Below are 25,785 nucleotides of genomic sequence, written 5' to 3'. Positions count from 1 at the left end.
TTATTTTTGTGAAAATAAGAAAATACTATTTTTATGCATTTTTCAAAGACTGTAGGATGGAATTTTTAAAATGTGTTTGGCATAACATTTAAGCGAATATTTTCATTAAATAAAAACAGCCAAATCAATTTCAGCAGTGTTCAGAAGACCAGAAAATAATTTGTATTTACCAAACAGAAAAGGACAGAGACCAATGGAGAAGAAAAAAAAATATATGAGTGTAACCTTTTGGGTGACTTAGAATTAAAAAACAAAAACAAAAGCAGAAGTCCTAAACGCAAATGAATTTTATTGAAGGAAAAAGAAGATACCTTGTACCAGATATTTTTTCAAAATTCAATTTGGGAAAGAGAATATTTAGAAAATAAAAGTCAAGACAAATTAGATTTATAAAAACAGCCATAATTAAACTAATACATTCTCTGTTTTTATTGTTAATATGAGTGGCTCAATTGTGGACCTTTCATTAAGAGAAAGATTCAGAAAATTGAAAAAAGAATCCAGTGAGGAGAAAATAAATAATACAAATTATTAAGGGAACAATGGAATTAATTTATGAGGAAAGATTAAAGTAGCAAAGGACGTCTAGCTTTGCTTACAAGTGACTCAGGGGAGTGATAATAACAGTCTACAAACATTTAAAAGGTGTAAAACACCGAGAAGAAAGAGGAATTATATAGTATGATGCCACATGGGTAAAATCAAAAATAACAGGATAAACGCAAAAAGGCTATCAAAACGGCTTCCAACCAGTGAATACTTCAGCGACTGAATATTTACTCCCACTAGAAGTGCTGTAGGTTTTAAACATTGGGCTTTTTGATCAAATAAAACATAAAAAGGCCCTCTTTGTTATTACTTATTAGTCTCCTCACTTAGTCCATGAACATCCCAGATCCAAATTCCAGGGAGGTGGATCCCACAACCTACTTAAGGTAAATTTATACAGAAGTTTAAATTAGGAAATTGTGTCAGGCTTACTTAGCCAAGGGCTTTTGCCAGTAATCTTAGCTGATGCTGCTCTAGCTCACCTTTATCTGTCACATTTGATTCTTTCCTTGAGACCCAGTGTAGATATTATACTGGAGAACCCTTTGGCACCAGGTGAGGGCTGGGCCTTTGACTTGGGTCCTCCCGAGATGGAATGAGGATGGCTGTACCCTAGGATGACAGCACAGTGTGGTGGAGTCCTGAGTCTACCTGTCTGTCTCCCCTGCGAGACTCTTTACTCCTTCAGGGCAAGAACTGTGTCTTATTCATCTCTGCATCCCCAGCACGTCTCAGGGCACTGTGCACAAAACAGGCACTCTAAAAGTCTACTACATGAATGAATGAATGAATCAATGAATCAATGAATGAAGAGAAAAAGATATAAGTAATGACAATATTATTCAGTTCTTCTTTTGAATGCATTAGTTTGGTCTCTGGGTAAGTTTTTGATTATTAGATTCTTTGTAGCATTGTTTGTGTTTAAAGATACCTTTGAAGGAAAAAAAAAAAAAAGGAGGAGAGAAAGACTTTAAGGTAACCCTCCAGGATTTTGCTACAATTTGTGGTTTTGGTGGCACTGGGGTTCCAAGCATGTCCTCTTGCGAGCATAGGATCCCCTCTCTCTTTATATGGCAATATGCCTAGGGTAGAGGTGCCATACCTGTGCTGTGGCTAGAACAGGAGTTGGCTGAAGCAGAGCTTTGGCCTGCCACCTTGTTTTATATAGCTTATTATCTAAGAGTTATATTCATATTTTTAAATGGTTGAAGAAAAGCAAAGGAAGAATAATATTTTGTGGATCCGTAAAAATATAAGAAATTCTAATCTCAATGTCCATTGATAAAGTTTTATTGGAACACAGCCATGCTCATTTGTGTACATATTATCTATGGCTGCTTTGGTGCTACAACAGCATAATTTGAGAAGTTGAGAGAGATCTATGGCTCATACACCTACAATGTCTACCTGGCTGTTTAAAGAAAAAGTTTGCTGATCCTTGCTCTAGGGAGATAATAGAGTTCTACAAACTGTTGTGAAGAATGGTATCTTGATTAATAAGCTAAATCTTTAAAGATTTTATTTATTTATTTGAGAGAGAGAGTACAAGCAGGGTGAGGGGCAGAGGGACAAGCAGAGTCTCTGATGCATGAGAGCCCGACCTGGGGCTCTATTCCAGGACCCTGAGATCCTGACCTGAGCTGAAGGCAGATGCTGAACTGACTGAGCCACCCCAGGCATCCCAGTAAGCTCAATCATTAAATAGTTATTTAAATGAGATCACTTAGTTAATTGTTTTTGGATTTTCTTACTTTCTGTGATAGTTATTGGTGAAATAGGCATGGTTTAAATATTTGAAACTAAACATTTTTTCATTTTCAAAATGTAATTACATTTAATGAAGAATCTCTGAAGTTGGACTCTTAGCCAAATGAAGCAAAGATTTGTTCTTTAATGCTTAAATTTTTTTTTAAATGATCAATGATGATTTGATTATACGTTCATTTTTACTCATGTCAAGTTGTTTGGAAAATGCATCATTTTAGAGACAGTGTTTTGAGGCACAAAGTCTGGCTTGAGAATCAAGGTTACTGACTTTTGAGTCTGGTTAGTAGCAATAAATCACAGTAGTCACCTCTCCTGTCATAAAGAAAGAATCTGAATTGAGCCATAAAAGTGCAAGACAAACTACACTAGTTCAAACTAGCAGGTTCTGTCGCCTTGATGTTTTGCCTCTGCCTGTGTCAGAGAGGAGCCTTTTTAAGAGGCAAAGTAGCTGAGCTCCATGATTCTGACCTGAAAAATTCGGGTGAGTAGGTGGTACCTTTCTTGCCAGTAATGAGCCACCTAGGAACCTAGCTAAATATTTATTGAGCCATTTTGTATTTTCATCCTATGCTATCTTATAGGGACCATACATGCCTCGATTTCATAGCTTATTCTCCAGGTCATTTAAACAAAAATAATCAAAGAAACATCTGTGGAATTACCTAGATAAAGGGCAGGAAAGTTATGTTGTTCCCAAATTTGTAGTTTCACCCTGGTGTATTGCTGATAGTTGGCATTGACTGATCAAGTCCATATAACCTACTCAACAAGTAGTTCCATCTACTTTAGTTATTTTTGTTTTTCAGGAGAGATGTGTGAGGGAGTGAGTGTGTGTGTGTGTGTGTGTGTGTGTACATGCATATGTGTGTCCATGTGATTGTTTCTAATAAATTCAGATAGGTAGTTTTCAAGATAGTGTTGATACTATTTGTGAGATACTACTTTTTACTTAAGGTAAAATCAAGATGGGATTTGTCAGTCTGTTTTTCTAATGAGTAGATTTTTGAGCCTACAAAAACAATTTCAGTGGGATGGAATTAGAGAGTGAGGTGAAACTGACATTTGAAATATTATTTTCAAAAAAAAGAGAAATATTATTTTCTCCTAATGAATATTTTATGGTGTAAAAACAGTTATTTCTCCCCCCTGTACTTTTACTTATAAATAATGTAGAATTGACTGAGACTAAAATGTTTTTCATTGCTGACTTCAGCAGTACATTTAATACCTAATTTATCAGATGACCAGCAAAGGAAAATAAAATTCAGATGTTCCCGAGTAATGATAGCTATCATTTACTGGGGAATTCTGTGCCTGGCATTCTCTAATGCGTTCCATTAAAATTCTCCCTTAATCCTGTCAACAGTCTAATGAAGTAGGTACTGTGATTATTCTCATTCTATAAACTGGGGCAAAGAGAGGGTAAGTTGTTTAAAGTAACTGTGGATTTAGGATTCAAATTCAGACTGTTTAAATCAGAAGTCTGTGATTTTAACACTATGCTATGCTGCCTCCTAATCATTATCTTGCTGGCAACTTTTTTTTTTTTTTTTTTTAAAGTAAACTCCACTCCTGGTGCAGGACTCAAACTCACAACCCTGAGATCAAGGGTTGTGTGTTCTACCCACTGAGCCAGGCAGGGTCCCCTTCCTGGCAACTTTTTAATTACAAATTTTGTTTTTAGAATTTTGGAACAAAACATTTAAAGCATGGTTATATTTGAGACCATTTGGATTCAGCCTGCATTAATTGTTTTTAACATGTTAGATAGACCCTAGGCCAGTGATGTTCGCTTCCTGTAATTCCCTTTAATCCTCATAAGAGTGTTGAGATATAAGATTCATTATTCTTGTTTTATAAAATAGGAAACCAAATTTTAAGGACATTAGCGGGTTTCCCTGTGTTAAACAGGTAAAGCAACAGCCGGAATTCTCACACACAGCAACTCTCAATGCATCTGGCTGGGGATCTCTTTTTCCTTTATTGTCTTCTAGATAAGGATTCATTACTTTCAACAAGTATGCTGTCAAGTTGGAGTCGTTCATAATTTAAAGCTTTCCATTTATTATGTAGCCATTCTCCACCTAGATCCTTGCCAGTTGAGAGCTGTTTAGTGAGCTGGGACCTGTATGAACAGAAGCATAATTGTGCTACAGATACATTCCTATTTGTCTGGAGAAGACGGTGAATCTGAAGATTGCAGACTTGGACCAGTGAAGCTTCCTTGCATGCAGGAGATAGGGGGAGCGCTTTACCTGTGGAATCCAGGTGGAGGTAAACTTGTTTACCTTTACAGAATTTCGGACGTGACACTAGCAGCAGTTGTCCAAGAAAGGGTCAAAGTGATAATCGATTATGAATTGCTGCCATAGATTAAATGTCTGTCCCCATCCATGCCCCAGATTCATGTTAAAACATAATCCCCAATGTGATGGTGTTAGGAGGTGGGGCCTTTGGAGGTGATTAGGTCATAAAGGAGACTCCAGAGAGCTCCCTCACCCCTTCAGACATATGAGGACACAGCGAGAAGATGGCTATCTATGAACTGGGAATTGGGCCCTTACCACACACTGAATCTGCTGGTGCCTTGACCTTGGACTTCCCAGTCTTCAAAACTGTGGGAACTTCTGTTGTTTATAAGTCACCCTATTAATGGTATTCTGGTATAGCAGCCTGTACAGACTATTGCCTATTTACTATATGCCAGGAAATTCATGTTGAGTCTTCAAAATCATTGTGGGATGTTATAACTATTTCTATTTTAACTGACATATTATCACAGAGTCAGAGGGTGAATAATATGCCCATAGTTATATAGTAGAATTCAAACTATAGTTGCACTATTTGATTCTATGAATTTGATTTTAGATACCTCATATAGGTGAAATTATGTAGTATTTATCTTTCTATGACAGGCTTATTTCACTTATCATAATGTCCTTAGGGTTTATTCATGTTGTCACTGATTACAGGATTTCCTCCTTTTTAAAAGCTTAATAATAAATAATATTCCATTGTGGTATAAACCACATGTTCTTTATCTATTCATCTGTTTTTTATTTTTATTTTTATTTATTTATGGTAGTCACACACAGAGAGAGAGAGAGAGGCAGAGACACAGGTAGAGGGAGAAGCAGGCTCCATGCACCGGGAGCCCGACGTGGGATTCGATCCCGGGTCTCCAGGATCGCGCCCTGGGCCAAAGGCAGGCGCCAAACCGCTGCGCCACCCAGGGATCCCCATTCATCTATTTTTTTTAAAAAAAGATGCTATTTATTTATTTTCGAAAGGGAGAGAGCAGGAGCAGAGGGAGAGGGAGAAGCAGATTCCCCGCTGAGTGGGAGCCCAAGGCAGGAGTCAATTCCAGGACCTCAGGATCATGACCCAAGCCGAAGGCAGACACTCAACTGATTGAGCCACCCAGGCGCCCCTCTATTCATCTGTTGATGGGTGTTTAGGTTGTTTCCACATCTTGGTTATTGTGAATTATGGGAGGAAATATGGGAGGAAAATATGGGAAATATGGGAGTGCTAATATCTTTTTGAGATACTAATTTTAGTTCTTTTTTTTAAGAGTTTTGTTTGTTGATTTGAGAGACAGAGAATGCATGAGCAAGGGAAGGGGTAGAGGGAAAAGGAGACAAGCAGACTCCCCGCTAACATGGGGCTTGATCCCAACACCCTGAGATCATAACCTGAGCCAAAATCAAGAATTGGATGCTGAGCTAGCCACTGACTGAGCCACCTAGGTGCCCCACTAATTTTAGTTCTTTTAATAAATATACAGAAGCAGTAGTTCTATTTTTAATATTTTGAGGAACCTCCATACTGTTTTCCATAATGGTTTGCCATTTTGCATTCCCACTAACAGCACACCAGGGTTCTGATTTCTTTATATCCTTGATAACATTTGCCTTTTGTTTTTTGGTCATAGCCATCCTGGTAGATGTGTGGTGATATCTCATTGTCTTTTAATTTGCATTTCCCTGATGATTCGTGATATTGACCAATCTTTTCTATTTCAATTGGTCATTTGCATGTTTTCTTTGGAGTTACTGTTCAAAGAACAGAAAGTTTCAGTTAAGCAAGATAAATAAGCTCTAGAGATCTGCTGTATCACATTGTATATACAGTCAACAATAATGTATCCTTAAAAATTTGTTAAGAGGGTAGATCTCATGTTATGTTCTTACCATAAAATAAGTTTACAAAAGAAAATTAGGTGATTTAAAAAAAAATTATTTACTTATGGGGTGCTTGGGTGGCTCAGTTGGTTGAGTGTCGGACTCTTGGTTTCCGCTCAGGTCATGATCTCAGGGTTGTGGAATTGAGCGCTGTGTGGGGTCCCACACTCAGTGCAGAGTCTGCTTGTCACTCTCTCTACCCCTGCTGGTGGTTTCTCTCTCTAAAATAAATATATACATACAATCTTTTTTTAAAAGATTTTATTTATTTATTCACGGGAGACAGAGGCAGAGACATAGGCAGAGGGAGAAGTAGGCTCCCTGTGGGAAGCCTAATACAGGACTTGATCCCAGGACCACAGGTTCATGCTCTGAGCCAAAGGCAGATCATACCCTTAAAATCTTAAATTTTTTTTTAAAGTTTATTTATTTAAGCAGTCTCTGCCCTTCCAGGTGGGGCTCAAACTCATGACCCCATGATAAAGAGTTGCATGCTCTTCTGACTGAGCCAGCCAGGTGCCCCCGAAAATTCAGTGATTTCAGTAGAAAAACAAGAAAGGAGCAACAGTTTAAAGGGGAAATAGATAAAAAACACAAATGTGGAACATGTAGAAGTCTAAGATGTGATCAGAGAGGAAAAAACAACAACAAAAAAGACGTACTAGGAAAGAGTGATGTTAATAAATTCAAGGATAAAAGGCGGCAAAATGAAGATACAAAGTCAAAAGGTGACCAGCTGGTGTAGTGAGGAAAGAAAGAGCATATAACATTGTTACACTGGGGAAGGGAAAGGAAGTAGTGGGGGGCAAAACAGGAGTTCTGCTTTGTTTTTAGGTAATATAACCAAGCTGTTTTACAATTTTCATCTTTTTTTAAAAGATTTTATTTATTTATTAGTGAGAGAGAGAGAGAGAGAGAGAGAGAGGCAGAGACATAGGCAGAGGGAGAAGCAGGCTCCATGCAGGGAACTTGATGCGGAACTCAATCCCATGACTCAGGATCACGCCCTAGGCCAAAGACAGATGCTCAACCATTGAGCCACCCAGGCGTCCCCAATTTTCATCCTTTTAAACGGAGGATAATAGGCTCATCATTCAAGAAATTTAATGTATATTTTTCAGATATGCTGAAACATGGATGTATACTAAATTTAAATTTAATTTAAAATTCAGGGCAATTTTTCATTATCCAAGTCTAAACTACTCTTGGCATAAAACTTAGCTTTGACCCAGCTACAGCTTAAAAGAATTACTATTTATTTATTTATTTATTTATTTATTTCTGCAAAATGAAGTAAGGCAGCCCAGACAGCTTACAAAGTGGCTATGAGCTTTTATAAAAAGGTAGATTAACTCACAGAAGGAGCTTACAGTACAGCTTGATTCTTCTCAATCCTTGGCTACATTATGTAATTTGAAATAAATTAAGATTATTTCTCTTTACCTTATTAAAAACAGAATCTTTAATCTCTTTGCTAAATTGTGTCCTCAAAGTGCTGATGTTCAGATTTAATTTCTAAGATTTACATAATTCCTAACAATAAAGAGCATACATTTCTTTTGTCTAAAAAAAAAAAAAAAAAAAAAAAAAAGCTGAACACCCAGTAAGTGGCGCAGCCTGCAGTTGGACCCAGATGGTATTATAATTCTAAATCCAGTGATGTTTGTTTCAACATCCTGGTTGTCATCTTATTCACTCTCTGGCTGTGGAACTCCAATCGGTTACTTCTGACTTGTTCTTCTTTTGAGCCCTCTTCTCAAATGGGATGGTCTAGGAAACCCAGAAATTCCTTGCTGCATATGGTTGACCCATCTGCTTGGCTCAGCTAACCCAGAGACTTTTCTTAACCAATGCTGTTTTCCAACAGTATGCAATGACTCAGACCATTATTTTGAGTCTTGAACCCCCCCCCCTTTTTTGGCTGTAATGGCATTTCTAATCTATATAAGAGTAGTGTGTTTAAAATATATTTTTTTCTCATTTGTTATTTTAGATTCCCTTTATTATTCAATTTTAGCCAATGACAAGGGTTAATTTTTGAGCCATCTGGTTCTTGTGGGACAGGTTTTCCCCAGGTTGGATTTAACTTTCACATGTGAATTTGTAGTGTTTATACATACCAGCTAGTAGATTTGCTTGCCAAATCTTAAGATATCTGGAATAAATTTGATGTGGTCTTCTGCATCTCTGAAATATTGATCAATGTTGGACAATGTGATACAACTCTGATGTTCTAACCATCGTGTCATGTGAATTGAACAGATTACCTCCATGAGCCCTATCTTTGGAGATAAGCTCTTGAACCAGACAGTCATCTGGTCAAATTAATTGTATCACAGATTAATAATGCTGATCAATAGAGTCTGTCTCAGAAAGAGCAAATTGGTTACAATACACATGCCAATTCTGAACAATGGGATAGGGGCTATCAGGCTACTTGAGGCAGAAGGCTGAAACATGTCCCCCATTCATTGGAATGAGTGCTGTGACAAACTGACAATATCTACCTTTTTTTTTTTTTTTTTTTTTTTTGCTGTGAGGGGAGGGAGGAAGAAAGAATGAGTGGCAGCTCTAGTCAGGTAATTGTTTAACCCTGTTGAAAGGGAGGAAAGTAGTTCCCAAACCCTACTCTTTGGTCTTCCTACATCTTGCTTTCATAAAATCTACCAAAAAGTTTAAAACTTATGTGTGTGTGTATGTCTGAAAGTCATTGTCTTACAAATATAAGAGAATTTTGGGTGAGCCCTTGGCATTGCTCTGATTCTTGGAAGATTTGTTTCTGATGAAGCATAGACTTAAAAAATATATTTATTTATTTATTTGAGAGAAAGCGAAACAGCACCCGTGGGGTTATGAGGGGGAGGGCAGAGGAGAGAGAGAAGGAGACTCCCTGCTGAGCAGGGAGCCCAATACAGGACACTATCCCAGGACCCTGGGATCATGACCTGAGTCAAAGGCAGACACTTAGGTGACTGAGCCACCCAGGTGCCCCCAAAATAGACTTTTTAAGAAATGGAAAATGCTGGAAAGTTAAGGGAAATTAAAAATCTTTCATAATTTCACTACCCAGGGATAAGCACTGTTGGCAGATGTTATCCTCTGAGCAGATTGCAAGCATTTTCCTGTTGTTCAGTAGTCTTGAAAATAAAATGAATGCATACTATTTCACTGTATTTAAATAATTGAAATATTTTAAATCTCACCTTCTTTTTGGATGTTTAGGTGCTTTTTTTTAAAAAAGAATTTTATTTATTTATTCATGAGAGACACAGAGTGGGGGGGCGCAGAGACACAGGCAGAGGGAGAAGCAGGCTCCACGCAGGGAGCCCGACGTGGTACTTGATCCCGTGTCTCCAGGATCACACCCTGGGCTGAAGGCAGTGGCTAACCCACTGAGCCACCCAGGCTGCCCCCTAGGTGATTTTCAATTAGTTGCTCTTACAAATAATGTGACAAATATCTTTGAACATAAATATTTGCTTGTATGTCTGACAATTTTTCTTGACTCCTAGAAATGGAATTAGTGGGGTGTTATAAATGAGCAGGTTCTTATTACAGACCAACAAATTTCTTTTAGAGAGGTTGTATCGATTTGCTCTCCTGCCAAGTTCCTTAGGACTTACACCTCTCAGAAAGCAATGCACGGCTGGTATGCTTCCTTTCTCTTCCCATTCCTCCCTTCCTGGTTCCTGTGGTTTTCTGCCTGTAAGAATTTCCAAATGAATGTAGCAGGAAGCACCTGAAGAGAAAGGATGGAGCCAGTGCTTGGTGACAGTAGGCACATGCGGCAAGTACATGGCAGAGAGATAGTACAAAGATTTTGGGTTGATTCAGGTGCTGGATTATTGAAGCCAGGTGGCAAGGGTAGTGGGGGCAGGAGCTCAGTTGTGGGGACAACATCCCTCTTGTCTTCCCGGAGTCCGTGGTTATCTCAGTGGGAGGTGTGTGGCAAGCTCCATTTCTGGAGCCATTTCATGGCCCTATGAGGTCTCTCTGTCTCTCTATCTCTCCCTTCCTTCTTCTCCCCACTGTGTGTGTGTGTGTGTGTGTGTGTGTAGAAATGTAAAAGGGATAAAGAAAGACAATCAGTCAAGGATTGATAACCAGATACTATTTCAAGCAAAATATTGGTGTATGTCTCCTCCTTCCTTCCTTCCTTCCTTCCTTCCTTCCTTCCTTCCTTCCTTCCTTCCTTCCTTCCTTCCTTCCTTCCTTCCTTCCTTCCTTCTTCCCTCCTTTTTTATAATGTTGAGGGGAACACTTATTTCCTACCCCAGCTTTTTCCATGTGGAGGGACCTCTTTTTTTTGTTTTGTTTTCCTTTTTTTAAGGATTCTATTTATTTATTCATGAGAGACACAGAGAGGCAGAGACACAGGCAGAAGAAGAAGCAAGCTCCCTGCAGGGAGCCTGATGTGGGACTCCATCCTGGGACCCCGGAATCACACCCTGAGCCAAAGGCAGACACTTAGCCACTGAGCCACCTAGGTGCTCCATCTTTTTTGTTTTCAATACCCATTTTTTAAACAATGTTCATTAAGTTTAACCCCCACCTCTGCACCTGGCTTTTTTGAGATATAATTGACAGATAACATTGTGTAAAGTTAAGGTGTACAATATGATTTGACACATTTAGGTATTATGAACTGAGTACCACAGTAAGGTTAGATAACTCTTTCATTACATTGCATAATCGCCTTTTTTTTTTTTTTTTGGTGGTGACAGCACTTAAGATCCACCCTCTTAGCAAATTACAAGTTTATAATAAAGCTTTGTTAACTATAGTAACCATACTATACGTTAGATCCCCAGAGTTTATTCATCTTGTAACTGGAAATTTGTACCCTTTGGGGAACCTCTTTCCATTTCCCCTACCTCCCAGCCACTGGCAACCACTCTTCTATTCCTTGTTTCTATGAGTTTGGCATCTTTAGATTTCACATGTAAGTGAGATGCAGTATTTGCCTGTATCTGACTTATTTCATTTAGTGTAATGCTTCAAGGTCCATTCATATTTTCCCAAATGGCAGGATTTCCTTTGTTTTTATGGCTGAGTAAGATTCCATTGTGTATATATACTACAACCTCTTTATCCATTTATGTTAGTTGACACTTGGATTGTTATCATGTTTTGACTATTGTGAATAATGCTGCATACTGCATGAATAACGAGGTGCAGATACCTCTTTCAGTTAGTGATTTTATTTCCTTTAGATATATACCCAGAAGTGGGCTTGCTGGATCATATGGTAGTTCTCTTTTTAATTTTTTAAGGGACCTCTGTACTGTTTTCCATATTGGCTGCACTGATTTACATTTCCCCCAACAGTGCACCAGGGTTCCCTTTTCTTTACATCTTGCCAGTACTTGTTATCTCTCATCTTTTTGATAATAGCCATCCTATCAGATGTGAGGTGGTATCTTCTGATTTTTAGGAATAGCATTTGAACCCAAACCAGGAGACTTGGTCCGGATTACTTCACTAACCAGCTACATGACTTGAACAAATTATGTAACGTGTGTCTGTGTTATTCATTGAAAAACCTATCCTACCTCCACAGGGTTGTTATGAGAATCAGCTGGATGACATAAAAGTAATGAATGTGAAAGCAAGTCAAAAGTTAACATAAATATAGGTCTGTTAAGTGACTAAAGAAAGTAACAATCCACAAGTTGAAATATTTTGCCGTTAAACTGACCCACCAAATCATTCATAGCTATAACACATCGTATTAAAGATTCAAACAAGGTCATGCAAAGGACATGAGTAGTGCATTATTTTGTAGCACCGAGGAAAATATTAATATCGTGTTGATTAATATGGATCATACAAAGATAATCACCAAATGATCTTAATAACTCAACAAGGAAGCAGCTAAGAAGCATTATTAGTAAACATGTAAATTAAAACACTTGAAATACGGATTGGCAAAGCAAAATGTCTAATGCTGATAAAGCTTGAGTGTCTCAATGTGATTCTGAATGATTTTTCAGAAATGTGATTCATCTTTTCAACCATCCGGGCAAAATAGGACCCAACTAGGAATTATTTTAATGGAAAGTACCTCCTCCTGTGATTGAAAGACTGAGGAAGAGAAAAGACATATTGACTATGCCTTCATAAAAGTAGATGCTTTCTAAGTGGATTAATTTCAGTGAGGGTATTTTAATTAAAAGATAATATGAGCTTAGTTGTGTGGAACATGTTATAGCTGTTCTCATGCTTGTCGGTGATCAGTTGGTTTTGAATGTATTTAACTTTTTGATGTATGACTTAGAAGTTCAGTTCTGAGTGCCAGTAGTCTTTTTTTTTAACTGATAAGAGTGCTGATTACTTATCTTTATATGTGAGAGGATTAACAAGATATAGCTACAGTGCCAATGACTGTTTTATGAACCTTGAAGTCATTCCTTGGTATGAGGTTATTTTGCTCTGATGTGTTTATGTTTTTTGCAGTGTAACAACCAGAAGGGTTGATTGGTAGACCTCTAGGTAGACCTAGAGATGGCTGGAGGGGAAACAGTTGGTGTCAGTTTTTGGAATTCGATAGTCTTAATTCTTTGGGACATGCAGGGGAAATGTCTGTCCTTTAAGCAGCCTTCCTACTTTCCTCCTAAAATCATCCATCATAAATCTAATTGAGGTTGAGAATAATAATTTTGTACTCAGAAAACAAAATTTGCTCTTTCCAACTCCTTTCTTTAATGGTTGTGAGTTTGTTCTAATTTCATTTCAGGCTCTCAGAATATCAGCAGGACAAATAGCACACATGTGAAAAGAAGTTCAGACAAGGGTCGTATTGTAAATAAACCAAAGGATTATTTTCCTTTTAGAAGTGGTACTGCAATACTGCAAGTCAGCTGTTAAAAAGTAAAACAAAAACCAAAAAAAACAACAATTCTTTAAATTGGTGCAGTCTATAGACCTGGATTTGCTAACTCCAAAAAACACACAAAGCAAGAAGCAATATTTTAGATTCTTTTTAAAAAATCTATTTCAGAAAATGTGGCTGTAGTTCTTTGTGCAAATCTCTTTCAGACCGTTCAGATCAGAATAGGAAAACATTGGCAAAAAATTAAGGCAAAAGAAACGAGGTTGTTCTCATTTTATTGTCTTGGTCCCCTCTCTTATCTGCCAGCAAACGGCACTGATCTAATATTTAGTCAGATCTCCCCTTAATTTTAACAGGAGGTGTGATTTAGCCACACCTACTGTGGTTTTTGAGCACTGTATTAAACTTTCAATATACTCCGTTGTTCATTTAATCCTTGCAGCAATTCCAGAGCGGGCATGGTTCTCCCCATTTGATAAATGAGAAAGCTGAAGTGAAGACAGGCTGGATACTCGCCCGTAGCTTTGCAAACACTGAGGGATAGAGTTCACACCCAGAGCCCTGCTCTTTACCAGTCCTCTCCACTCCCCTGCCTTCCTGTGTGAAGATTGTCACAGAGGGGGGGCACTAGAAACTAGAATTCCTCATCAATTATTCAGAATAAGCCTAGATAACACAAAGCATCAGATAGTGAAATCATACTCACACATTTTACATTTTTATTTAAAATGTTTTAATTAAAGATTTTAAGGATTTTATTTATTTATTTGAGAGAGAGCACAAACAGTTGGGAGGGGCAGAGGGAAAGGGAGAAGCAGGCTCCCCACTGAACAATAAGCCCATGTGGGGCTCCATCCCAGGATCCTGGGATCATGACCTGAGCAGAAGCTAGACACTTAACCACCTGAACGAGCCAGGCGCCCCATTACAAACAATTTTTTAAGGCAATCTTTATGGCCAACTCATGACCCTGAGATTAAGAGTCACATGCTCTATGGCCTGAGCCAGCCAGATGCCCCCATCCATACTCACACATTTTGAAGATGCTAATCCAGTGTTAAGCTTCACTAGTAATTTCAACGATATATAATTGCAGGGCCCAGGCTGAGCTGGGAGTGGTGTTGGACCTCCAGTGTGGCACCCTGGGTCATTTCTTGCTCCACCAAGATATACTCTTAGACAGGGTCAACACAGGAGGTTTATAAGTGATGGGTAGAGTTCACATCACTTGCACAGAAGAAGGATCTCCATTTTTATACTAGAGAGTTCCATAGCTTATGTGACATTTTCTATTTCATGCCCCATAAATCTGCAGATTCCAGGTATGGGAATTCTAGGTAGCTGCTGGTCCCTTTTCAAAATCAGAAATATGCCAGACAAACAGAAGGAGAGAGGGCCTTGTTTGTTGCTACTTGCAGATTCCTTCCCCAACAGACCAGTCAGCGTGGTAGCCAACATCAGCCAGCAGAGTGAGACCCCAGGTGGGACTGTCCTGCTTCTTCCCTTGGATGAATTAGTTATTATTGAACCCATGTTGCCATAAATGTCATGATGTAGGTAACCCCTCCCCCACCATGTTTGTCTCTGCCCAGGTTATGCCTATTCCCCTAGTAGGCCCTTGCCCTTTGGTTCTGCTTCTCTGAATCATCACCATCTACAAATAGTTACAGTGGTTAAAACTTAGAAAGTTATTTATTTATCTGGAACTCTTCCAAGGTCTTTTTATATTAATTCATTTAATCTTCAGAGGAACCCTAGCATACCTGTTTTGTAGTTGAGGAAACTGAGGTACAAGCAGCAAGATAACTTGCTCATGATCACATAGTCTGTCCAGGGTAGAGTGGAAATGGGAACCCAGATGATATGGTGCCAGAGTCCATGTTCTTGACCATTAAAGGAATTCTACTCCACATCCCTGACCTCCAGTGAAACCTTTCTGGGATGCTCCAAATGGTGGTTCTGCGTGGCAAACCTTCTGCGTGTACTCATAGAAATACCATCTCACATTGTTTTTAGTATCCCAAGGTCATCATTGGTGACCCCTCTTCTCTTCCCATCATGGTCAAACAACAGGCAAAGCTTCCAGTACATGGGATCACCTATTTTTTGCCAGGAACCCTATTTTTACTTTCCATTTGACCCACTGTCCAGATGAATTTCTTTTCTGCAGATAAAATGATTTAAAATATAAGAATCTCTCATTCATTAGAAAAGGTAGGCTTTTAAAGGTACGATATTACAGTATAGATGAATACTTAAGTGAATTCTTTTATCTCTTCTAAATGTGGCACTATATTTTTTCATTATTTCAGTGAAAGAGAACTGTATCACACAAAAGTTTTTCTTTAAAACCTGCTCATTGGCATTTAGCATGAATAGTAGATAGGGAATCAAAGTTATGCCAAAAATGATTAACCATCAGTCACAGTGACTTTCATATTTTACCCACGTAAAAAATATGCTCTTAATTAGAATTTCCCTTTTGCTTTTTAAGAAAAATACAGAGCTTCAGGAATAAGAAGAGGAAATTGCCACTGATGAGTTTTTCATGATCCCCTAGCAGAGGAATTTCTGTGTTGATTTTTAAAAGAATCCTACAGAAGGAGAACATTGTTAGGCATCTCCTAGAGTTCTGGGGAGCCTCTATAGTCTGAGCAACGTATGATTGTGCCCAGCTCTGAGGACAGGGAACTCTGAAATGAAACACAGCTGTGATATTTTTAAGAAAATTGTGAGGGAGACACTATGTGCAATCAATTAAATTGTTCTTTTCCCCTTTCAGAAGACAGAAACAATTTGTAAATGCAGAGTTGCTGTTAAGACTGTAAATTGGCTAGAGTATCTGTTTATGCTGTTAGATTTATGCACAACCTCTAGATGGCACAAACAAGGTCTTATTGACCTTAGCGGCCAAGCGGTGATCCAAAAACAGGCTCATTGCCTTCAATTCATGCTGCCAACCAGCGGTCTTAACTTTTTGGTATTGAGGGTTGAATTCTCTTACTAATTTAAAAAGGACTTTGACAAATTCAGAACATGTTGCCATCTAAAAGTTGTATCCACCATTCCAAATGGGTGTATTTCCAATATTTAATAATGGCATTGCTTAGTGTGTTTGGATTTAATGATAGCATTCATTCAGAAAACAAATTGCCCCATGTAGCTAGACTACCAGTAAATGTTAACTCTGATTAGCATATAATTGAGATCATGCCAGAAAACAATAAATTCAGAAATTGATTTAAGAGCATAACTTAAAAAATCATCAATTGGTATCAGTTTGAGCGGAGCCAAGAAATTGGAAATAGAAAAATGGGAGAATAAATTCTTAATCCTACATCAAGTATACTTGCTTATTTGTGCAATTATCAATGATTTAACCATTCAACAACAAATATATGTTGAGCATGGTTCTGTTTGTGTTGTCCATACTAGATGCTAACAACAAAACAGTTAACATATAATCTTTGCCTTGAGAGCTTGGTTGGTTGGCTGTCACTCCTTACTATTCTATGAATGATGCTTCATATTTTATTTCTCAATACTAGAGTGTTGGTATTCCCTATGTCCAAACACTATTATGAAATTCCTGCTAAGAAAATAATAAATTACAGTATCAGATTAAAGGCAGACTTTGGATCATTTATTTTTTCTTTTCTACCTCTTCTGCAGTTTTTGAAAATTAAGAGACTCATATAATGTGAAAGATAGTTGTGAAAAACTAATAAACCACTGCTATTCCCTCACCCCAACCAATACAACACGGTGTTCTCCTAGTGTTACTTCCCTTTTCTTGGCTACCTAAGTACATATTTTCATATGCCTACAACCCTGAAATGCATTCCATTTTATGGTCTCTTTCAGTGAGCCATCAATATATTTTTAGGTAACAGATTTTGGGGGAACAGTTAGTTCTATGTTAACAGAAGAACTGGACGGAAAGTACAGTGAATTCCCCTGTTAACCCCCACCCCCTGACCTGCAGACAGTTTCTTCTCTTAATATCCTGTATCTCGTGGCATGCTTGCTTGTTACGGTTGATAAGTCAACATTGACGCACTGATAGTAACTAAAGTTTACAATATACCTTGGAGCTCATTCAACAAATGTTGTACATTTGTCCTTTAATAAATGAATGGATATGGGCAGCCCCGGTGGCTCAGTGGTTTAGCGCCGCCTGCAGCCCGGGGTGTGATCCTGGAGACCCGGGATCGAGTCCCACATCGGGCTTCCTTATGGAGCCTGCTTCTCCCTCTGCCTGTGTCTCTGCCCCTCTCTCTCTGTCTCTATGAATAAATAAAATCTTAAAAAAAATGAATGGATAAACTGTGGTACATCTAGAAAAGAGAATATTATTCGATGATAAAAAGAAATGAGCTATCAAGATGAGAAAAGATATAGAGGAACCTTAAATGCATATTGTTAAGTGCAAGAAGTCGGTCTGAGAAGGCTACATACTGTATGATTCCAACTATATGACATTCTGGAAAGGCAAAACTATGGAGACAAAAAAAGATCGGTGGTTGCCATGGTTAGTGGGGAGGGGAAGATGAATAGGTGGAACAGGGATTTTTAAGGCAGTGAAACTATTCTGTATGGTACTGTAAGAGTCGATATATTAGACATTTGTCAAAACCTATAGATATGTAAGTTGTTTGGGGATTTTTTTTTTTTTAATGGAGAGAGACAGAGGGGAGAGGCAAAGGGAGAGGGAGGAGAGAGAGAAGCAGGCTCCATTCCTAGTGCAGAGCCCAGTGCCTAGTCCAGTGACGGGCATGATACAAGGACTCAATCTCATGACCCTGAGATCATAACCTGAGCCAAAATCAAGAGTCAGCTACTTAACCAACTGAGCCAGCCAGGGACCCCGATATATAAATATTTTTATACTTTTGAATAGTTGTAGAACATTCTTTTTTGGAAGCAATAGAAATATAGCCAATTCAAGTAGAAAAAGATTTATTAAGGGACAGTAGGTGGCTTCTAGAATTTCCAGAAGGGCTATAGTTGACCTGAGACTCCAAGGCAATGTTCCGGTCAGGTTACAACCATTAGGAGTAAGGATGCCCTACCACCTGCCACCAAGCGCTAGACATTGCAGCTTGCATTGGAGATATGCTGGCGTGCTTCGAGTAGATACTAGGTATGGTTGCATTGTGTCCCTCCAAAAAGGTAGATTGACATCCTAACCTCTGGTACTACAGAATGTGACCTCATTTGGAAATAGTTGCAGAGGTAATTAGTTAAATTGAGATTATACTGGGATAGGGCAGGTCCTTAATCCCACATGACCAATAGTATCCTTGTAAGAGGAGAAAGACATGCAAGGAGGAGATGGCCATGTAATGAGAAAGGCAGAACGTGGTGTGATGCAGCTACAAGCCAAAGAATGCCAACGACTGGCAGCACACATCAGAAGCTAAAAGAACAAGGAATGATCCTCCCTTGCATGTTTCAGAAGGACTGTAGCTCTGTTGACACCAATTTTGGACATCTGGCTTTGGGACCATGGGATAATAAATTTCTGTTGTTTTAAGCCATCTGGCTTGTGGTATTTGGTTATAGTAGCCCTAGCAAACTACTAAACCACCTACCACCATATCACCTACTCACTGCCCACCCTCCTCATACCCCTCTTCCCCTGTTAGCTCCAGAAAGAAACTGGGCCTCTTCCCTCTTTTGGGATCATCTGCTCTCCTCGACAGCATGGCAGGAGCATCTGAGCAGTGAATTCTAGGGCATATGCTCAAATGCCAGGCAACCAAAAAGAGTGACAAATGTCCAATATAATTGACTTCATAATTATGAATTGTATTATTTATTTATTTGAGAGCGAATGAGTGTGTGTGCATGTTGGAGGGGAGGGGTAGATGGAGAAGGAGAGTCCTAAGCAGACTGCATTGAGCATGGAGCCCAACATGGGGCGTGATCTCACAACCTTGAGATTATAATCTGAGTTGAAGAGTCACATGCTTAACCAGCTGAGCCACCCAAGCGCCCCTATATTTATAATTTTTAAGGGCTGCATAATATTCCATTGTGTTGATACCATTAATAAAAAGTTTTTTCCACTTTAATCGAGAAGTTAGAGTAACTTTCAGATTGCTGGTTTTTACATGGTGACATTTGAGGACCTGTAAGTTTTTGCTACTATTGAGCTTTATCTTGAGTGGAATATTAGAGCCTTCATGACTACCACTGCATATTCATAGATTTTATTTTGAAAGCAGTTTCTCAGTTTACAACTTCATAAATAGTATAAATGTGTGCCTGCTTCTTCATAATTCCAGTATTAAATGATTTTTTAAAAAAATATTTTTTTAACTGGTAAAAATAGGTATAAAGTGGTACCTTCCAGTTGATTTGATTTAATTTGGTTGATCTTTAAAAGAAATAAATATTTTCTACATGTAGTTTACAATTTGCATTTCTGGACAGCAGACCATGTGCTAACTGTGCACTGCACATGCATTATCAGTTTAAATCCCATGAGATAAATACCCTTATTTTTTTTGGTTTTATTGATGAAAAACTATATCTCAGAGAGGTTATGTAATTTACCCAAGAACACACAGGCACAATTGGCAGAATTTATAGCTTGAATCCTTGTTTTCCTGACTCTAGAGCCCAGGCTCTTTACCATATTTGAGGAAACTGTCTCACACAGTAAAACTAGCAGATCCCATTTGGTTGCAGTTTAGAATGCAAGTTGGAAACTGATGAAAGATAAACCAGAAGAAGAGGTATATTGACGAAAAACTATGGAGTGTTGGATGAAGGATTTTGAGCTCTAGTAGGGACTAGAGTGCTGCTGGTATTCTAAAGCAGGAGAGCGAGAGGTTCGGAGTGTTGCTTTGGAAGGATGATCTGGTGACATTGTATAGGATTTATTGGAAAGAGAAATACCAGAGTTCAGGAGTTCACTTAAAGAAATAATAATCATTGACTAGTAAGGTAACAAGAACTTAGATATAGTCAAGAGATTCATATAGAACAACTGTGAATTTGAAAGACATTTCCAAGATGAGTGAACAGAATTTAGTGACCCATGGAAAAATGGAGAAAAGAAAATGAAAGTCAAATGAAGTCAAAGATGTACCAGTGTCTCAGATCTGGGTCACTGGAGGATTATGATACCATTAAAATCACTTACATAGATGTTAGAAGGAGAGTGGGTTTTAGGGGGAATATTATAATCTTGCCTTTAAACATGTTGATTTTCATGTGGATGTCTTTATCAAAAAGTTTAAGAATTCAGAACTAGACCTTGGGGGAGGAATGAAGCTAATGCCACAGATTTGAGGGTCCTCTGAGTAGAAATATTAGTTGAAGACAGTGGCCATATGCATTGACTGAAGGCAAAGCAGTAGGGGATGAGCTGGAGGCTGGAAGCTGGGAAATATACTGAATGGAAGGGAGGAAGGAAAGGGGGCAGGGAGGGATACAAACAATACCTGAAAATACCCCAGTCATAACCCTTGACAAATTTACTCTCATCTTCAGGCCTCAAAGTGGAAAAAAACAAGTTCAAGAAAGGCAAAGGCAGAGGAGCACTTACTAGTCGAAGACTTTGGCTCCAACCCCAGAAAAAGTCCAGGGGCCTAGACTCGGCCATGTGGAGGATTCCATCTGCCCAGGCTGGATAAGTCTTAGAGGCCAGAGGCAAAGCAGGATGGAAAACACTTTTCTGGGCTTTCTTCCAATTGTTACCACCAGGCCTTCTTACTGCTTTACCACACAGAAGGAAGAAAACCAGAGGGCCACACTAGCAGTGGAGCCCATGCCACATGCACAGCGAGCGGTTAGCAGAGTCCACGGCAGCCTTCCCTCTGCTTGTAGATGAAGGAAGCAGGACATAGAACAGTTAAAGCTGCACTCTGCCTTCTGCTTAAGAAAGAGACAAGACATGGGGACAGCTGGGTAACAAAGAAGCTCATCAGAGAGGAAAGAAGAGCTGAGAGACAGAGAAGTGGTAAGTGTCAGCTCCATAGAAGGACGGAGGAAGGCCAGCCCTGAAGACAGGTACACATTTAAGTTTTAGATGGTTACTGGTGGCCTTCCAAAGGGTGGGTTTAGTAGAACAGTAGGTTTGAATCAAATGGCTAGGATCGAAACATAGGGAGGTGGGAGGCATGGAAAAGAATCAATGTCAACCATACTTGGGAGTAATTCTGGATCCAAAGGAATGAGATGGGCTAACGACCCCAGGACCTAGCCAGCCTGAGACTTCAAAGACGTTATTACTGTATGTTGTTTGAAAGGTGGGGAAGGCTGGCCAAGAGAGGAACCTACAAGTAGAGTAAGTTTATGCGAAAGGGAAATGTGTACCTATTAAAGTATGATCCTGAAGGATGTGAGAAAGAATAATGCTTATGGTGCAGATGTGCTGATGGCCTCCTGTTAGCAGGTGATTGTTAGGGAAAAGACCCAAAGAAACACAATGGGGAGGAAGAAATGGGCTGAACAGGCCTGATACAGTGGAGGAGCATTGCATTGGATGGGGGAAAGGCATATAGAAGTCTTCTTGGGGAGAGGCCAAGAAAGGATTTTTTTTCCCCCAGAGCATCTTGGATGAGAGGAAATGAAGTCTTCACCAGGGTTAAGAGGCTTGGCCAGGAAAGTCAAAGAGAAGATGATAGCTGTCAACACTGGAAATAGAGAGTTAAAGTACTGCAAGAGAAAAAAAAGCTCAGCAGAAAAATACAAGGGGGGAAGAATAATGTAAGTCATCAAGACACATTGGAGGGAGAGATGGATTTTGAAATTGTTTAGACGTGGAAAGCAAAATTGCCATAGTCTTCTTAATGATGGTCTCTCTAATTTCCAACTACCCCCAAATAATGAGGTTAGGCTATGTGACTTGTAGAGATTCACTTCACTTCACCTCTCATTTATTGCAAAAATAATTAAGCAAGAATTCTAGAGTTGAACTACTCTGACTTGCCTGGGCCTGAATCCCAGCTCCATGGTGTACTGTCTCTCTGTGACTTGGGTAAGTTATTCTTTCTCTAAGCCTCAGTTTGCTCCCCTGTACAAAGGGGATCATAGTACACTGCCTCCCTCATGATGAAGATTAAATATGGTGTTACACCAAAAAGAAGGGTCACAGAACTGGCAACTAGTACACAGTTGTTAATACTCCCGGTTACCATGATGACGGTGGTGGTGATGGCCAACTACACTGGAAGCTCAGAGATGGATAAAACATAGTCCCTGTTCTCAAGGACTCAGTTACATGAAAATTAACTGATTCTTTGAGCAAATAGTTATTGAGGCCCTCTCGATGTTCCTGGTGCTGGGGATATGTTGGTGAGTGAAAATCCCAAGATTCCTTACCCTCAGGTAGTTTGCATTAGGGGAAGGGGAGAGAAGAATAATAAATAAATGGTAGAGCAAATAATTACAGTCTATTAGGAGGCTATCTGTGTAAATGGTAATGGAAATGAATGATAATGGAAGCTAATGGTAATGATAATTAGGATGAGGAGCAGTGATGGGTTTGCCTGTTAAAATAGAGAAATAGTGATGAAGGTAGGCCTTGTTGAGCAAGATGTGTGGGGGTTGTGATGCACAGTTATAATGAAGTCATCAGATGGGTTAGTGCTTCTGGAAGTACAGACGTAGGCTGTCCAACTTGACCTGGCCATGAGAGAAATTAAAGGGTTCCCAGTCTAGAGGATGTCTGTTCTAGAAAGGGCCAGCAGCCATCATCAGAAAGGCTGAAAGAATGTGCAAAACAGCACCGAGGTTCCTCAAAAAATTAAAAATAGAAGTATCATATGATCCATCAATTCTACTTCTGGCCATAAACAAAAGAAAATGAAGTCACCAACTCAAAGAGATATCTGCACTCTCATGTTCATGGAAGCATTATTTATAGTAGCCAAGACACGGAAAAACCTAAGTGTACATGCATGGCTAAAGAGAATGAGGTATATACAGGCAACAGAATATTATTTAGCCATAAAAAGAAGGAAATCCTGTGTCATTCCCAACATCATGGCTGTACCTTAAAGATATTATGCTAAGTGAAAGAAGTCAGAGAAAGACAAACTCTGTATGATCTCACTTATACAAGGAATCTGAAAAAAGCAAACTCATAGAAACAGCGAACAGATTGGTGGTTGTCGGAGGTGGGGGTGAGTAGGAAAAGACTGGCCAAAGGATATAAATTTCTAGTTCTAAGATGAATAAGTTCTGGAGATCTAGTGTACAGCATGGTGACTGTAGTTAATGATACTGTGCTGTATTTGTGCAAATTGCTAAGAGAATAGATTTTAAAAGTTTTCAACACATGTATACACACACACATATGCACACACACACACTAAATCTGTGAGGTGGTGGATGTGTTAACTAACCTTATTTGATAATCATTTTGTAATAAGATATATAAAATTACGTCGTTGTACACTTGGAACTTAGGTGATGTTGTGTATCCATTGTATCTCAACAAAGCTAGGAGTAAAAAGTGAAAGAAAAGCTGCGTAGAACTGGCCCATGGAGAAGGAGTAGTCTGGGAGGGCTTTAATTTTGTTAATAAAAGAAGCAATACGATACACCCTAATGTGCTCTCCTAAAACAGAACATAGTAAAAAAAAAAAAAAATCACTCAACTAGTACTTTAGATATGAAGCGATCCTGTGAATGCTTTTCTCCTGTACGAAAAGGGGGGGGGGGGCTTTAGTTTATAGTGTTTTTCACATTAAGTTTATTCAGACTGTGGCTACCTTACCAAGTGTGTGATTTACTGGTATTATTACAGAGAAATTGGTTTTGTGATTTAGCTATCTCTTGGTAGGCATTTGCTTGCTGTGCAAGAGAGGGCAAGACCCACTTGGCTTGAGGTACTTCTGCTGGGGAGCCTGAGAATTGTCTGTTGTAATTCACAGAAATGCTGCTGAATGAAGATCCCGAAAGAAAGAAGGCCTTCCACTGAGGCACAGAAGAGACTCATGGGGTCTGCACCAGAACTAGCCAGCCTTTGAATTTGTTCAGAATGCTCACAGCTTTCCCTTACAGAGGAGGTTATGTAAAACCAAAGAAAGATACATAATAAAAGGCTAGACTACCTGAATAAATCCATTGTAGCCTCCCAAGCCACACATCCAAATATTGGTTTATCTAAAAGGTCAGTCAGCCAGGTCTGGAGACATTTTTGGTTGGATGTCAGTTACTGACGTCTGGTGCGTAGAGGCTAACCCTAGGATATATAGATGTCAGGGATGCTGCTGAATTGCCTGCAGTGCACCAGACAGCCCCCATCACAAGGAATTGTCCAGCCCCAGTCATCCTCCTGCCAAGGCTAAGGATGTGAAGCTGGGAAAGGAGTGAGCAAGACATGGAGTACACACGGGGCAGTGAAGAGTGGTGGAGTGACTTGATTGTAGAGTCCAGTAAGGGGGAAAGTGTCCTGGAATTGTGGAAAGTAGATGCGGGGGTGGAGAGTGGGAATGCTTCAAAGGATTTTGTGTGTGTGGGGGAGTGTTCCAGTTATTGATATCGACAAAGAACATTGGTAGATGTGAACTTGAGCATTCATTCCAACGTGTAGTGACTTTGTGATCTTCATCAATTTCTCTGGGCCTGTCTTATCTGCAAAAACTGGATGTTTTCCTCATTTGTCTCCTAGAAATATTGAATGAGATGGTATACGTAAGCTCTTTCCTTTTGTTTAGATGCTGATGATTTATTAGGTGTTGAAAATGACTTTGGCAGAATACAAAGAGAGGAAAAGCATGGCCATCTTTTAGAGATTCTGATGAATTCTGACTTAGAGGTTTCTACTTTTCTTTTTTTTTTTTTTTTTTTTTCACTTTAAGAATGCTGGAGCAACAGTGGAGCTCCCAGGCATCATCCACACGTCTTAGGTCTGATTGGATTTATGAGGACAAGAGATCATGGCCATAAATGCATGAAGGAAACAAGCCTTTCAAACTGGCCTGCTTAGCAGTGTATTATTTCTCCCAAGCTCAAATTGTACAAGTTGGGTTTCTTTCATTTTACTACCTGTATTCTTTATGCAGCAGGAGCAGTACAGTGTTTATTGCTTGCAATTAAATTGCTTATTGCAGGAGAAATGACATTCTTTGATAAAGAATACATACATTCTGTGGTACCATACATTAATAGTTCACTGTAGGGTTTTTTTTGTTTGTTTGTTTGTTTTGTTTTTTTGGTAGGGAAGGGAGAGTATGTGTAAGTGGGGGTTTGGAATGGGGTTGGAGGAGCAGAGGAGAGAGAAAGAATCTTAAGCAGGCTCTACATCCAGAGCTAGACTTGGGGCTTGAACTCATAACCCTGAGATTATGACCAGAGCCGAAATCATGAGTTGGATGCTTAACCATTTGAACCACTCAGGCACCCCAGTTCACTGTATTTTTAGACATAGGATTAAATGATCATACTACACTTCTTTTAATTGAAGTATAATTAATATACAATATTCTGTTT

At 39.1% G+C, this 25,785-nt stretch overlaps 1 protein-coding gene and 1 long non-coding RNA gene across 6 annotated transcripts in view; both read left to right on the top strand.

Annotated features, from left to right (window-relative positions):
* The window catches only part of LHFPL3 (LHFPL tetraspan subfamily member 3), a 562,047-nt gene that overhangs the window by 65,664 nt on the left and 470,598 nt on the right, over positions 1 to 25,785 (top strand). The window lies entirely within an intron of this gene.
* Positions 2,692 to 24,422, top strand: LOC111090906. Of its 3 annotated transcripts, XR_005373190.1 has the most exons (5): positions 2,692 to 2,797; positions 4,390 to 4,590; positions 20,836 to 21,304; positions 21,894 to 22,053; positions 24,225 to 24,422. It is a non-coding gene; the product is annotated as an uncharacterized LOC111090906 (long non-coding RNA). The 3 variants fall into 3 exon arrangements; XR_005373189.1 differs by lacking the exons at positions 2,692 to 2,797; positions 4,390 to 4,590 and adding an exon at positions 4,804 to 4,933; XR_005373191.1 differs by lacking the exons at positions 2,692 to 2,797; positions 4,390 to 4,590 and adding an exon at positions 4,821 to 4,971.

Source organism: Canis lupus, chromosome 18 (genome assembly GCF_011100685.1).
Source record: "Canis lupus familiaris isolate Mischka breed German Shepherd chromosome 18, alternate assembly UU_Cfam_GSD_1.0, whole genome shotgun sequence".
In the NCBI taxonomy this organism is placed as follows: Eukaryota; Metazoa; Chordata; class Mammalia; order Carnivora; family Canidae; genus Canis; species Canis lupus.
This window is presented reverse-complemented; position numbering and strand designations above follow the sequence as displayed.